The sequence below is a fragment of the Sorex araneus genome, chromosome 11 (genome assembly GCF_027595985.1).
Source record: "Sorex araneus isolate mSorAra2 chromosome 11, mSorAra2.pri, whole genome shotgun sequence".
Taxonomy (NCBI): Eukaryota; Metazoa; Chordata; class Mammalia; order Eulipotyphla; family Soricidae; genus Sorex; species Sorex araneus.
The window spans coordinates 51,940,246-51,956,499 of record NC_073312.1 but is presented as its reverse complement, the minus strand read 5'-3'; positions in this window follow the sequence as shown (position 1 = coordinate 51,956,499).

Genomic DNA, 16,254 nt, shown 5'->3' with positions numbered 1-16,254 from the left:
AAAAACACAGTTGGAGTCCTCAACAGTAGAATGGCTACAGCTGAAGAGAGAATTAGTGAGCTTGAAGATGAGAAACAGAAAGCCTACAGGCTACAACAAACAATTGGAAAAGATCTTAAAATAGCTCTAGGGCGAATCAGAGACCTAGGGGATGGTGCCAAGAGGAATAGCATAAGAATCATTGGAGTTCTAGAAGGACAGGGAGGCAACCGTAATGAGAAAGCCACAGTTAAAGAAATCATTGCTGAAAAGTTCCCAGAGCTGGATAATGCAGATGTTCAGATCCTAAGAGCCAGAAGGGTACCAGCTAATAAAAAGACTCCAAGATATATCATAGTCAGAATGATGGATGCCACGGATAGGGACACAATACTGCAAGCAGCAAGGTCAAAAAACGAAATCACATACAAAGGAGAACCCCTTAGATTCACAGCAGACTTATCAGAGGAAACCCTCCAAGCCAGAAGACAATGGTGGGATATAGTGAAAAAACTCAATGAAATGAACGCCTCACCACGAATACTTTACCCGGCTAAGCTCTCACTCAAACTTGAAGGAACCATACACAATTTCATGGAAAAACAACAACTAAGGAACTTCATAGACTCAAAACCAAGCAAAAAAGAAGGACTAAAGAGGCTTTTGTAAGACAAGGAAAAACCCTACAAGAACAACAAACCCCGCAGAAAGATGACACAAAACCCCATGACAACAATCTCTCTCAATGTCAATGACCTAAATGCACCAATTAAAAGACACAGAGTGGCAAAATGAATTCAGAAACTAAACCCAACATTCTGCTGCCTAAAAGAAACACACCTGAACAGTCAGAGCAAACACAGACTAAAAGTCAAAGGATGGAAAACAGTCCTGCAATCAAACAACTCCCTCAAAAAAGCTGGGGTTGCCATACTAGTATCTGACAACATAGATTTCAGGTTGAAAAAGATTAGAAGGGACAGCGAAGGTCACTTTCTATTTATCAAGGGATATGTACAACAGGAAGAAATCACACTCTTAAATGTATACGCACCAAATGAGCAACTAGCTAAATACTTAAAACAAGTCCTAACAGACTTTAAGGATGACATTGCTAGCAGCACAGTAGTAGTCGGAGACTTCAACACCGCCTTATCACCTCTGGATAGATCAACAAGAATAAAACTCACCAAGGAAATACTGACTTTGAAGGAAGAAATAGAAGAGAGAGGCCTAATAGACCTATACAGGGCTTTACACACCAAAAAGAAAGAATACACATTCTTTTCCAGTGCACATGGAACATTTTCCAAAGTAGACCATGTACTGGGCCACAAAACATACCTCAATAGAATCGGAAAAATAGAAATTGTATCAACTACCTTCTCAGACCACAATGCGCTGAAGATAGAAGCTAACCACACACAGATGCAGAGAATCAAAGCAAACACCTGGAAATTAAACAGCTCAGTGTTGAACAGTGAGTGGGTTAGGAAGGAAATCAAGGAAGAAATCAAGAGATACCTCAAAACAAATGAAAATGAAGACACGAGCTACCAAAATCTATGGGACGCAGCTAAAGCTGTGTCAAGGGGAAAATTTATAGCTCTGCAAGCATTCCTTAGGAAGGAAGAAAGGGCCTACACAGATAGCTTGACTTCACAGCTCAAGGCCTTAGAAAAGGACCAGAAAAAGGAACCCAAACCAAACCAAAGGAAGGAAATAATAAAAATTAGAGCAGAAATTAACGACATGGAAACCCAGAAAACAATCCAAAAGGTCAATGAAATCAAGAGCTGGTTCTTTGAGAAAATGAACAAGATTGATAAACTGCTAGCAAGACTTACAAAGAAAGAGAGAGAGAGAACCCTAATAAACCGAATCAGGAATGAAAAGGGGGACATCACAACAGAAACCAATGAAATTTAAAAGATCATCAGAGATTACTTTGAAAGTTTATATGCCACGAAACAAGAGAACATAAAAGCAATGGATAGATTCCTTGACTCCTACAATCTCCCAAGACTAAAACAAGAAGACTTGGAATACCTGAATAGACCCATTAATATCAAGGAAATTGAAACTGTAATCAAAACTCTCCCCAAAAACAAAAGCCCACGTCCAGATGGATTCACTGGCAAATTCTTCCAAACATTTAAAAGAGACCTGTTGCCAGTTCTCCTCAAGCTTTTCCAGGAAATTGAAAAAATAGGAACTCTCCCAAATAGTTTCTATGAAGCACATATCTCCCTAATACCAAAAGCAAACAAAGACACCACTAAGAAAGAAAATTATAGACCAATATCTCTGATGGACATCGATGCGAAGATCCTCAACAAAATACTAGCAAATAGAATCCAACAACTCATCAAAAAGATCATACATCATGACCAAGTGGGATTCATCCCGGGGATGCAAGGATGGTTTAACATTCAGAAATCAATCAACATAATCCATCATATCAACAAAAGTAAAGATAAAAATCATATGATCATATCAATTGATGCAGAGAAAGCATTTGACAAGATCCAACATCCGTTCATGATGAAAACCCTCACCAAAATGTGTTTTGGAGGAACTTTCCTCAAGATAGTCGAAGCCATCTACCACAAGCCTATGGCAAGCATTATCCTCAATGGGGGGAAACTAAGGGCCTTTCCTCTAAGATCAGGGACAAGACAAGGATGCCCACTCTCACAACTTCTGTTCAATATAGTACCGCTATTGGAGAGGATGTGGGGAGAAAGGGACCTTCTACACTGCTGGTGGGAATGCCGACTGGTTCAGCCCTTCTGGAAAACAATATGGACGCTTCTCAAAAAATTAGAAATTGAGCTCCCATTTAACCCAGTAATACCACTACTGGGAATATACCCCGGAGAAGCAAAAAAAAGTGCAGTCGAAATGACATCTGCACTTATATGTTCATTGCAGCACTGTTTACAATAGCCAGAATCTGAAAAAAACCCGAGTGCCCAAGAACATATGACTGGTTAAAGTAACTCTGGTACATCTATACAATGGAATACTATGCAGCTGTTAGAAAAAAATGAAGTCATGAACTTTGCATATAAGTGGATCAGCATGGAAAGTATCATCCTATGTGAAATGAGTCAGAAAGAGAGAGACAGACATAGAAATATTGCACTCATCTGTGGAATATAAAATAACAGAGTAGGAGACTAATATCCAAGAATAGTAGAACTAAGTACCAGTAGGTTGGCTCCATGGCTTGGAAGCTGGTCTCACATGCTGGGGAAAAAGGCAGCTCAGATAGAGAAGGGAACACCAAGTAAACTGTGGCTGGAGATCCCGCAAGGGAAGGGAGATGCGTGCTGAAAGAAGACCGGAGACTGAACACAATGGCCACTCAATACCCCTATTGCAAACCAGAACACCCAATTGGAGAGAGAGAGAGATCAAAAGGGAATACCCTGCCACAGAGGCAGGGTGGGGTGGGAGGGATACTGGGTTAATTTGTGGTGGAGAATGGGCACTGGTGAGGGGATGGGTTCTCGAACATTGTATAAGGAAAAAACAAGCTCAAATATGTGTGACTCTGTATCTGTACCCTCATGGTTATTCACTAATTAAAGAATAAAATAAATTTTAAAAAAAGAAAGCATTCTGTGAGAATCTATGGGATTTACATTGGAGTGTGGATATTTAATATCACCTATCAATTGTGACCTCCTGGTTAAAGGCATAATAGATCTGTTTACTCCCATTCATTCCCCAAATTTTTACAGGGCATGAAAGGATACAGATGGCAACAGTAACTGGCCAAGACTCTTGAGCACTGAGGAGGAATGGGCCAACCCATGAAGGAAGCTGAAAGATGTAGGCATGTAGATTCTGGGATACCCTCAGCAATTAGAGCGACAATCTGTTGCACAGACTCTCTCACCTGTATTAAGGTAGAATACTATGGATTCCACAGTCAAGGGTGCTTTTCAGAAAGGACCCCAGTCCTAGAGCAGAAGGAAAGCCCTGCCAGGCAAAATCTCCTCGTGCAGTGTCACAGCAACTGCAGTGACACTCCTGGCAAATAACTTCCCAAGAAACCAGGAGCCCACTTCTGGCTGACTGGTGTCTTGTGGGGAGGATGTCTTCTATAATGTGAAAGGCAACTTGGGTCCCTTTGATGTGCACACTGGCAGGGCTCTGAACACCAGCTGCTCTCATAGTTTAGCCTCAGGTGTCCTTTGTTCTTTGCTCCTGGGCATCCAGCATTCTTGGAGACAATTATACTAGGCCTTTGCTTCTGTATCGCTTCATAGCTCTGTTTACTCATGGTTTTGTGGCCTTATAGATTTGATTAATGCTTTTCTTGCATCAGGTGAGGGAGGTGCAAAGGTCACTTTACAGTGTATCTATCACTTGACCTTAGTCTTCTCCAGACTGTGGAGGTTCCTCACCTGGTCTTTGTCTTTGATGACTATGACTCTTTTTTTTTTTTTATTTTTGAATCACCATGAGATAGTTACAAGCTTTCATGTTTGGGTTACAGTCACACAATGATCAAACACCCATCCCTCCACCAGTGCACATTCCCCACTACCAATATCCCCGATATACCCCACCTTTCCCACCGTCCCCCTGCCTCCATGGCAGACAATATTCCCCATACTCTCTCTCTCTCTACTTTTGGGCATTATGGCTTGCAACACAGACACTGAGAGGCCATCATATTTGGTCCATTATCTACTTTCAGCACACATCTCCCATCCCGACTCATTCCTCCAGCCATAATTTTCTTAGTGATTCCTTCTCTATTTCATCTGCCTTCTCCCCTCCGCTCATGAAGCAGGCTTCCAGGTATGGGGCAATCCTCCTGGCCCTTGTATCTACTGTCCTTGGGTGTCAGCCTCATGTGATGTTATTCTATACTCCACAAATGAGTGCAATTCTTCTATGTCTGTCCCTCTCTTTCTGACTCATTTAAACTTATCATGATACTCTCCATGTCTATCCATTTATAAGCAAATTTCATGACTTCATCTCTCCTAACAGCTGCATAGTACTCCATTGTGTAGATGTACCAACGTTTCTTTAACCAGTCATCTGTTCTTGGGCACTTGGGTTGTTTCCAGATCTTGGCTATTGTGAACAGTGCTGCAATGAACATATAGGTACAGATGTCATTTCTACTGTGCTTTTCTGCATCCTTGGGATATATTCCCAGAAGTGGTATTGCGGGGTCATATGGAAGCTCAATTTCTAGTTTTTGAAGGACTGTCTATATTGTCCAAAAAACCTCCAACCCCATCAAAAAATGGGGAGAATAAATTAACAGAAGTTTCCTCAAAAAAGAAATACAAATGGCCAAAAGGCACATGAAAAGATGCTCCACATCGCTAGTCATCAGGGAGATGCAAATCAAAACAAAAATGAGATATCACCTCACACCACAGAGACTGGCACACATTCAAAAAATCAAAAGCAACCAGTAGTGATGTGGATGTGGGGGAAAAGGAACGCTCTTTCACTGTTGGTGGGAATTCTGACTGGACAAGCCTTTATGACTATGACTCTTGCAAAAAGCGTTGCTAAGTTGTTTCATAGAATACTCTCCCTTAGATTCATCTAATGTCGGGGCTGGAATGATAGCACAGCGGGTAGGGCATTTGCCTTGCATGCAGCTGAACCCAGTTTGATTCCCAGCATTCCATATGGTTCCCTGAGCACCACCAGGAGTAATTCCTGAGTGCAGAGCCAGGAGTAACCTCTGTGCATCGCTGGGTGTGACACAAAAAGCCAAAAAAAAAAAAAAGGTTCATCTAACATTTTCATTAAAGATGTTCATTTGGGGGGCAAGGAGACCACAGAAGCAATATGCTCTTTTGACTGCACCAGACCCAGTTTATTCACTGGAAGCTATTCTTTTTCTCCCTTGTAATTAATAATTTTTATGTTAAAATCAGAAGTGTGAAGATGATTAATTATGGAATCTCAATAATAAAAAATTTAAATAAATAAATAAAGGCCAGAAAGATGGCACAGTGTTTAAGGTACATGCCTTACATCCAGTTTACACAGTACCATGTGATTAAATTTAAAAATGAGTCAGTATTGCAGGATCGTCCCCTAAGCCTTCCAGGAGTGGTCCCCACGTACAGAGCCAGAAGTAAGCCCTGAGCACCTGGGGTGCTCAGAAATAGCGCTGGGGTGTCCTGTCTACCACAGTTACTAGTGTGATGTTCTAATGTTGATTTACCCTTTTCCTTTCTTTTCCTTTATCTGTCTACATTTATAAATTGCAATCTGTCTGAAGGAGATTTATTTTTTCTCTCTTTATTCATGCATTTTTAAATATATTTCAATCACTTCTCTAAAGATCCTCATCTTTCATTGGAGAATAATATTTAGAAATTTAAGATATGACCACTAACAGTAAATGTTGTTAATTGCATTTAGATTCAGAGGAAAGAGTTAAAAAAATAAAAGGCAGGGCTAGAGTGATAGCACAGCAGGTAAGGCATTTGCCTTGCACGCGGCTGACCCAGGTTCGATTCCCAGCATCCCATATGGTCCCCTGAGCACCGCCAGGGTTAATTCCTGAGTGCAGAGCCAGGAGTGACCCCTGTGCATCGCCAGGTGTGACCAAAAAAGCAAAAATAAATAAATAAAATAAAAGGCAAATATACTAACAAATTCACATATGATAATATATATTTATGTATCTACCGATATGTATGTATTTTAAGAACATGTGAGTTCATACTGATATCTCTGTTTCCAACTTAATATTACCAGCTTCTCTGTAGCTCCCTTCATAACTCATTTGTAATTTTTCTCACTAACAGTGAGAAACTAGTTCACTCCCATCATCTGTAATGTATTTGCCTATTTGTTCAATCCTTATTTACATATAAAATATTTTTCAAAATTTCTCATCTGTGTTCTTGTGGAAAACAAACTTGCCAGCTGGAATATAGCATTTTGTGTACCTTTCTAAAAATATAGTAGTACAGTATGGAAACCAAGAATTCCTTAGTTGATGTCATACCACTATTCATCTTAGTTTGGGGGCAGAGTGGGTGAACCAATGTTTGACTTTCCATTAGGGCATCATCCTGACATTTTGTGTAAGACGAGTCTTTGAACATATAGTTCTTAGAATGATTGATCTAAGGCCAGTCCCACTTTAACTTTAGACATCATGGCTACAGATTAAATGGCTACAGAATAAGTGGATTTGATTTTCCTGTTTCCCAGATTATTAATATTTTTATGCCCATAGTGACTAGTTATCAGAATTTTATTAGCACTTAACCTTGATGCTTATATTAAAGGAGCACATTTGGGTATTGAACAAGAACTTTGTGCTCAGCTGTCTTGGAAAATAAAATAAACAAATTTTAAGCTAATATTGAATAATGATAAATCCTTGTCATTGGAATACAGAACCAGTTACCAAATGGAAGGAAAAAAATCATACTAAAAGATAGGCAGAGATAGTGGTGGAAGGTTATGGACATTTTGATGGTTGTGGATGTAGTGATTTTCTATAGCAATATCACAAATATTAATACTGTTGCAACTTCTTGAACTACAAAACATTTAATGTATTCTTTATCATTTATCATCAAAGAATGCAAAGTAAAAATGGGATATTGAGATAATATATTGTGATCATATATAATATAGAGATAATATATTATATATAATATGTAGCACTGTAGCACTGTTGTCCCATTGTTCATTGATTTTCTTGAGCAGGCACCAGTAATGTCTCCATTGTGAGACTTGTTGTTACTGTTTTTAGCATATCGAATATGCCACGGGTAGCTTGCCAGGCTCTGCCGTGCGGGTGGAATACTCTCGGTATCTTGTCAGGCTCTCTGAAAGGGACGGAGGAATTGAACCTAGGTCAGCCGTGTGCAAGGCAAACACCCTACCTGCTGTGCTATTGCTATAGTCCATATGTAATATATTGAGATAATTTCTTGTGGTATTGAGATAATAGTGAGATATTGTCTCACATCAGTGACAATGGCATAAGTGAAAAAGACTGAAAACAACAGTTTTGGTGGGGATATGGTGATAAAGGAACCATCATTCACTATATGTAGAATGTCATCTGCTCAACATCTGGTATGGAAATGGTATGTATATTCCTAAAAAAAAAAAAACAAGAAGGCCTGGGTAGATAATATAGCAGGTTGCCTTGCACACACCTGACTTAGGTTCAATCCCTGACATCCTATATCCTGAACACCACCAGGAATAATTCCTGAGTGCAGAGTCAGGAGTAACCACTGAGCATTGCTGAGTGTGACCTCCTGTCGCCCAAAAATGTAAGACTAGAGCTTTCATATGACAAAGTGATTCCACTTCTTGGCATCTACGTCAAACACAAAAATATTAATTAAGAATATGGGGGGCTGGAGCGATAGCACAGCGGGTAGGGCGTTTGCCTTGCACTTGGCCAACCCAGGTTCGAATCCCAGCATCCCATATGGTCCCCTGAGCACCGCCAGGGGTGACTCCTGAGTGCATGAACCAGGAGTGACCCCTGTGCATCGCCGCGTGTGACCCAAAAAGAAAAAAAAAAGAATATATGTGTACACCAGTGTTCATTGTAGTGGATATGGAAACCACCCAGATGTCCAGTGATAGATGAGTGGCTACTCATGGCCTTGAATTACAAAACAGGTGTTAGGAATCAATAAGGAGAGTGGAAGGGAATGAAGAGGTAACATGAGAATAGTGGTAGAGGGTTTTCTGCACTTTGGTATTGGTGAGGTGTCATAACTTTGTACATCAAAAGCATCATCACTAACACCATTGTAACCACTTTATCCTAAGCTTAAATAAAAATTTTAAATGAAGGGGCCGGAACATTAGTAAAATTTTAAATGAAGGGCCCTTGCCTTGCACATGGCCAACCTGGGTTAGATCCCCATCACCCAAGTTGTCATCTGAGCACCACCAGAAGTGATACCTGAATGTAGAGCCAGGAATAATCCCTGAGCCCGTCCGTGGTGGTCGAAAAACAATAGCAAAGAAAATTCTTTTAAGTGAAAAGAAATCAAAATATCAAAGAATAATAAATTTCAAAGACTAAAAACAAAATGACTTTGGACATATTATTTTCTCAGAAGAGGACAATTATATAGAAAGCACCATGAGCAATCTAGTTGACAACCTAATTAATCAGATGTAAATTATTGTGATGTCAGATTCAGTCTATGATAAGAAAACCTTGTTATAAATCTGTTTCTGTAAAGAAACAGATTTATAATAAAATGAGCATAAGTAAGGCAACATTAGAAGAAAACTTTTCTACGCAGATTACCATTTAAAGCATCTCAGTGAATACAAAGATTTAATAATGTATATAACAAATATATATTTTTAAATGTTTTAAATTTATTTTCAATTTATACAAACTGTATTAAGTAATATGGGCTATATTAACTGACAGTTCTGAAGCTAGTTGAAAGCTATTTCTATGATAACATGAAAGTTTTGCTGTGTATCCATATTTGAGGGAATCCTCAAATTTTGTGGTGGAGTCAAGCCTATTTAAACCTTTGAAAGTGCTAAATATGCCTAGAAATTACAACAGACTTTCCCAGCAATTCTGAAATCCTTAATTTTCATTAATTTAAAAGTGTTATCTCATCAAGGTCCAGTTGCTTATCACAACTGGACTTTTTTAGACAGCTACTGAGATAACTTGCAGAATCAGAGTCCCAGGGAACAAAGCAATTCCAGGTACTACTGGGTAGTTCTGATATAGAGACCAAGAACTGTATCTCCTCTTCAATTTTCTATCATTTTAGAAGCTATTCACATAGGAGATATGGCCACTAGCTCATCTGGATTTATATAATGCCAACACTTTCTGAGAAGGGACAGAATTCCCTCCATTTCTCCTACAGAAAGGTTCCGGGTTAGAGTCCAAATTGGCTCTGGGGCTGTTCTGAGGTCATGCTCACCTGGGGTGATGCCGACCTTATGAAACAGAAGAAGGGAGTGGAGAGACAAAAACTTAGCATTATTTTTGCTGTGTCCTTTACAAAACCCTGTCATGAGCTGAACCGCCCTAGGTTACCACACTCAGAGAGTTGGTGAGACCATTTGCAGATAAGAACCTTGTACCATTGAGCACACAGAGGTGTCCTTTGCATACTCTCTCTGATTCCACTCTTCACTCAGGGTGCTGTTTCTCAGAGTATAGTCTGAATTACATCAGTGGAGTGGCAAGGTGGGGATGTATGTGAGGACGGAAGGAATGTGGTTTTATTTATCTAGTTAAATAGCTAACAAAGTTTTTGGAGTGGCTGAATATAATATGTTATAATAACATAGCATTCTTCCAAAACAAAAATGGTAGAAGAAGGTAAGGTGGAAAATTCCACTCATAATTCCATAGGAATTGCTCTTACATATGTATTAGCTTCAAGAAAGCCAAACAGAGATACAAGGTACAAGAGAGGAAATAAAGATTTTCAAGTCTTCCCAAATTAACACATAATTTATTCATCAGCAGTTTAATAGAAGTTCTATATAATTTTAGAGGGGAGGGCAGGAAGCTTCATAAAAGGCAGGGCAAATGGGCAAAAAATGTTCTAACTAATAATTTGGAATTGAGCTTCTTTCCACAGAGTCTTGACTGTAGAGTGTCATTAGCATTCAACAATTACTTCTAGCAAACATTAGGCTTCATGGAAGAAGCACCACAAACTGATAAAGGAATGTGAAAATGATTAAATAATGATTTTTTTTAAATGCAATAGCACAGCGGGTAGGGCATTTGCCTTGCATGCGGCCAACTCAGGTTTGATTGCCAGCATCCCATATGGTCCCCCAAGAACTGCCAGGAGTAATTTCTGAGTGCATGAGCCAGGAGTAACCCCTGCGCATCACCAGATGTGATCCAAAAAGCAAAAAAAAAAAAAAAAAAAAAGCTATGGTGGGAAAGCACTTTTAAATTATGATCTGATATCTATACATAACATTCTCCCATCTTTCCCCTTTTCCAATGTAAGATCCTTTGGGGATCAGGATTGAAATAGAAACTATAGCTAGAGTGTCTCCTGCTTTTGGGTGTCCTATAGCTGAAGGCCTTCAGAGAAAACAAGAGAGAATGCTGAATAAACAAAGTGTCTGGGAGAGAAAGTACCAAGGCCTAATTAAAAACCCTCCACTAGAATTAGAGCAAAATGATCTCATGGAGGAATTCTGATGGTGGGACTCAGGAATGCATGTTTTTACAGGGAACTTATGAGCTGGCTGAATTTGAAGAACTGTGGACTAGATTAGTGGTTCCTCACCTGGCTGCAACATAGAATTGCCTGAAGGCTTGAAAATATTCTGCTTCTGCCTCCACCTGAGATGGAAATATTGAGAGGGGGAAAGAGGGGAGGAGAGAACGGAGATTGAAACCAGCAGCTGAATTGTTTGGTTTAAAGCTGCCTAGATAAATTTTCATTATTAGAGCTAGGAGCTCCTGGTGAAGAATATTCCCTTCCCCATTAACCCTGTAAGTTAGATATTTTATTCATTGTAATGGGATGATTAACACTGTTACCCAAGACTGTTTCCCTCACACACCTGTATCCTCTCTTCTGTCACTGTCACTGTATCACTGTCATCTTGTTGCTCATCGATTTGCTCAAGTGGGCACCAGTAACGTCTTCATTGTGAGACTTGTTGTTACTGTATTTTTGGCATATCAAATACGCCATGGTTAGCTTGCCAGGTTCTGCCATGCAGGTGAGATACTCTCGGTAGCTTGCCAGGGTCTCCGAGATGGGCAGAGGAATAGAACCCGGGTCAGCCGAGTGTAAGGCAAATGCCCTATCGCTCCAGCCCATCCTTTCTTCTACTTTTCTTATTTTCAGAACGTCCTGTTGAAAATAAACTAGGACCTGGGAGATGGTATAGGGCTTAAAAATTTGTCCTTTGTGTGTCTGCAACCTGGTTTGTTTCCTAGTACTATATAGTCCTGGGCATTGCCAGATGTAGCTGTGAAAGGCCCAGAGTACCAAGTATGACTCTGGATTCTCCTCAGCATCACCAGAGAATCTCTAGTGGTCCCTCATACTACAGGGACTGAGAAGCTCCATATCTTTGGGCCCTCAAATTGAACCACCTGCCTACTTGGCAGAGAATCTCCTGGAGTGGCCCTTGGGGCCCCTGAGAACCAGTTACAACGATCATTTTTTTAATTAAAACATATAGGTGACTTAAAAGATCCATATCCAAGATATGTAAACAACCCAAATGCCCAGCTATGTATGAATGAATCAAGAAGTTGTGGTGTGTACACACAATGCATCTCTAAGAAATAACAAAATTATGCAATTTTAAGCAACATGGATGGAACAAGAGGATACCATGCTGAGTGAAGTCAGAAAGAAAGGGATGGGTACAGAATGATCTCACTCATATGTGGACCTAAAGCTAAGACAGTAAGGTAGCAACAAGGGGCCAAAGATATACAGCTTTATAATCCAATATCTATACCAATTGCATTATGATCCCTACCAAAAGTCATTCCCATCTACAACTATGCAATTGACCTTGCCTACAGCCCATCATTTTTTTCTGGTGATTTTTTTTACATATAATATATGAATTCATTGTTGTTTCATTGTTTGTTTTTATCTTCCATGTGTAAGTGAAATAATACTGCATGTGTTTCTCTCCCTCTTACTTGTTTCAATTAGCGTGCATCTTTAATGGTTCATCCATGTTGTCACCAATAGCAAGATTTCCTCTTTATTTGTACCTGAACAGTACTCCATTGCACAGATATACAATCTTTTTTATACACTCATCCTTTGGTGGACAATGAAGTTGTTTCCATAACTAGCTATTGTTAATATATCTACAATAAACACAGGAACACATAAATATTTTAATTAATTATTTTATATTCTTTAGGAATATACCCAGAGTGGGACAGCTGACTAATACCGAATTTCAATTCTTAATGTTTTGAAAACTCTATATGTTTTCCATAGTGATTGTGCTACTTTGCATTTCCACAAGTGTAATAGATTCCCTTTTCTCTACATCCTCCCTCACTTTTCTTTTCTTTTCTTTTCCTTTTTTTATTTCCTTTCCTTTCCTTTCCTTTCTTTTCCTTTCCTTTCCTTTCCTTTCCTTTCCTTTCCTTTCCTTTTCCTTTCTTTTCTTTTCTTTTCTTTTCTTTTCTTTCCTTTCCTATAAGAGCCATTTTCACTGGTGTGAGGTTATATCTCATTATGGTTTTGATTCACAGTGTCCTAATATGGATGATAAGTTCTAATGATAAGTAATTACAAATATTTTTCCATTTGCCACTTGGTCATCCATATATGTTTTTGGTAGCACTGTATGTTTATTTAGTCAATCCTCCCATTTAAAAAATCTGACTGTTTTATTATTGTTAAGTTGTACAACTTGTTTATATCTTTTGGTTATGAATCCCTTATTTTATATATATATATACACATATATACATACATACACATATATATGCATATGTTTATATCTATAGATAAAACTTTTGATTGGGCTGGAGCGATAGCATAGCGGTAGGGTGTTCAATTTTCATGCAACTGGCCCGTGTTCGATTCCTCCATCCCTCTCGGAGAGCCCGGCAAGCTACCGAGAATATCGCGCCCAAACGGCAGAGCCTGGCAAGCTATCCATGGGGTATTGGATATGCCAAAAATAGTAACAATAAGTCTCACAATGAGAGACGCTACTGGTGCCCGCTCCAACAAACTGATGAGCAACAGGATGACAGTGAAGACTTTTGATTATCTTTCACCATCCAGTGGGTTTCCCTTTTTATTTTAGTAGTGGCTTCACCATATAAAAGCTTTGTAGCTTAAGTCTCACTTGTTTGTTTTTGCTTTGTTTCCCTTGCCCTTGAAAGTCTACAAAAACATCATTGGGCTAATGTAAGAGAGCATACAGCCTTTGTTTTCTTCAAATGCGTTTTATTTTTCCAAGTCTTATGTACAAGTATTTATTTTGAATTAATTTTGACATATGGTGGAAGCCCCTCTCGGAGAACCCGGCAAGCTACCGAGAGTATCGAGCCCGCACGCCAGAATCTGGCAAGCTACCCGTGTGTATTGGATATGCCCAAAACAGTAACAATAAGTCTCTCAATGAGAGAGGTTACTGGTACCCGCTCAAACAAATCGAAGCAACGGGATGACAGTGACAGTGACAGTGATGGTGGAAGTGTGAAATCAGTTCATTCTCTTGCATGTGGCCGTACAATTTTCAAAAGTACAGTACCTTTTTTGAAACAAACATTACTGCTCTGCAGTATGTTTTTAGTTTCATTCTTACCTTTGAAACCTAAGGTTTATAAGATAAACCCAAGTTTCTCTTAACAAGAAGCTACACTGGTGAAGGGATGGGTTCCCGAACTTTGTATGAGGGAAGCATAAGCACAAAAGTGTATAAATCTGTAAATGTGCCCTCATGGTGATTCACGAATTAAAAATAAATAAATTAATTTAAAAAAAATAAAAATAAAAAAATAAATTAACAAACATAAAAAAAAAAGAAAATTCTTCAACTTCCTAGATTTTACTAGATGCAAATTTAAACTATAAGTTCCCATTATATCCAGAGAATAATTTCTGGCATCCAATGCCAGTAAAAGCCATTTTGAAATGATAATCCCAAATCTCGAAAACTAGAGCCAAGCTAACAAAGTAATTTGTAAAATATTAAATAAAGCATTTCTTTGCAGAGTTAAAAAAAAAAAACAAGAAGCTATAAGGAGCAGGGGATAAGGGTAAAAGGACTAGAATGGGATGAAGTGACAGCACAGTGGTTAAAGTTTTTGTTTATCTTACCACTGACCTGGTTGGAATCTCTGACATCCCATGTCCCTTGAGCACTACCAGGTAAGGCCCTAGAACAGGGAGGGGGGAAAAACATGGACTTGAATGAATGATTTCACACAGGAGCCCTGGGTTCAACTCCTAGCAGCACATGGGCCCCCTTGAACTGCCCCTAAGCACTGAAATGGTAGCTCCCAAGAACCACTGGATAAACCCCCACAAAGAGAGAGAAAGAAACTCTAAAAAAGTACTTACAGTTGTGAGTCACCACTGATTTTAATTTAATTAGGCATTAGTGCAATTTTCTAAAAGGTTTCCTAAATCTAGGGCTAAGTTTGTGAAACTCTGCGGCTTCAAAAGAACTTGTTCCCATCCATGACTAAATTGTTTCTAACTGAAAATGAAGAAAAAACAAGTGAGTGTTGACATAGGAAAGACAGGATTATTTTGTTTTGGTTTTGGGGGTCACACCTGGTGATGCTCAGGGCTCACTCCTGGCTTTGCACTCAGAGATCACTCCTGGTTGGGACCTTATGGGGTGCCAAGGATCGAACCTGGGTTGGCCACATGCAAGGTTAGAACCCGCAACTTTATTGTGCTTGCCCAAGAAAAGATAGGGTCTTAAAAGTGAGAGCAGGGGTTTCAAGGTTTAAGCATAAGCTATGTAAGCAGTGCAAATAACATTACCCAATTTTGTTTTATTTTATAGGACTACAACTCTATCTTTATTTATATTTTGCTTTTTTGGGAGGGGTCATACCCAGTGATGTACAGAGGTTACTCCTGGCTCTGCACTCAGTAATTACTCCTGGCATTGCTTGGGGGACCATGTGTGGTGCCGGAGATTGAACCTGGGTCAGCCATGTGCAAGGCAAATGCCCTACCTGCTGTACTATAGCTCCAGTACCCTCTATTTATCATTAAGTGATTTGTTATCCCCATGATTTTAGTTGTATTTTTACCATTTTATGAAAGAAAATATTATATAAGGATTGGAAAACAAATTTGATAATTTTAATTCAATAGACACTTTATTCTTCAAGTGCAGCAATTAAATATATTTAGAAATAATAATATACATGAGCCAGAGAGATAACATAGCAGGAAGGGAACTTACGTTGCACAAGGCTGATCTGAGTTCAATTCCTGGCATCCCATATGGTCCCTCGAAGCCCCATTAGAAATGATCTCTGAGCAGGATAAGCCTAGAGCACCACTGGGCGTGGCCCCAAAAACAAAATAAATAAGTAGGCAAAATATAAATACATGACTTGGGGCTCAGGGAACAGCTCAGTGGCAAAAAGTGCCTGCCTTGAATGCAAGAAGCCATGAGTTTGACCTGCAGTGCCGCCCACATGCACAAAGTGAAGTGGCTTTGCTGTCTAGAATCCCTGGCACTACAGCAGAGTGTGAAATCTCTGGCACGCAGCCAGGTGTGTGGGAGCCCCAAAACCAAAGTGTGTGG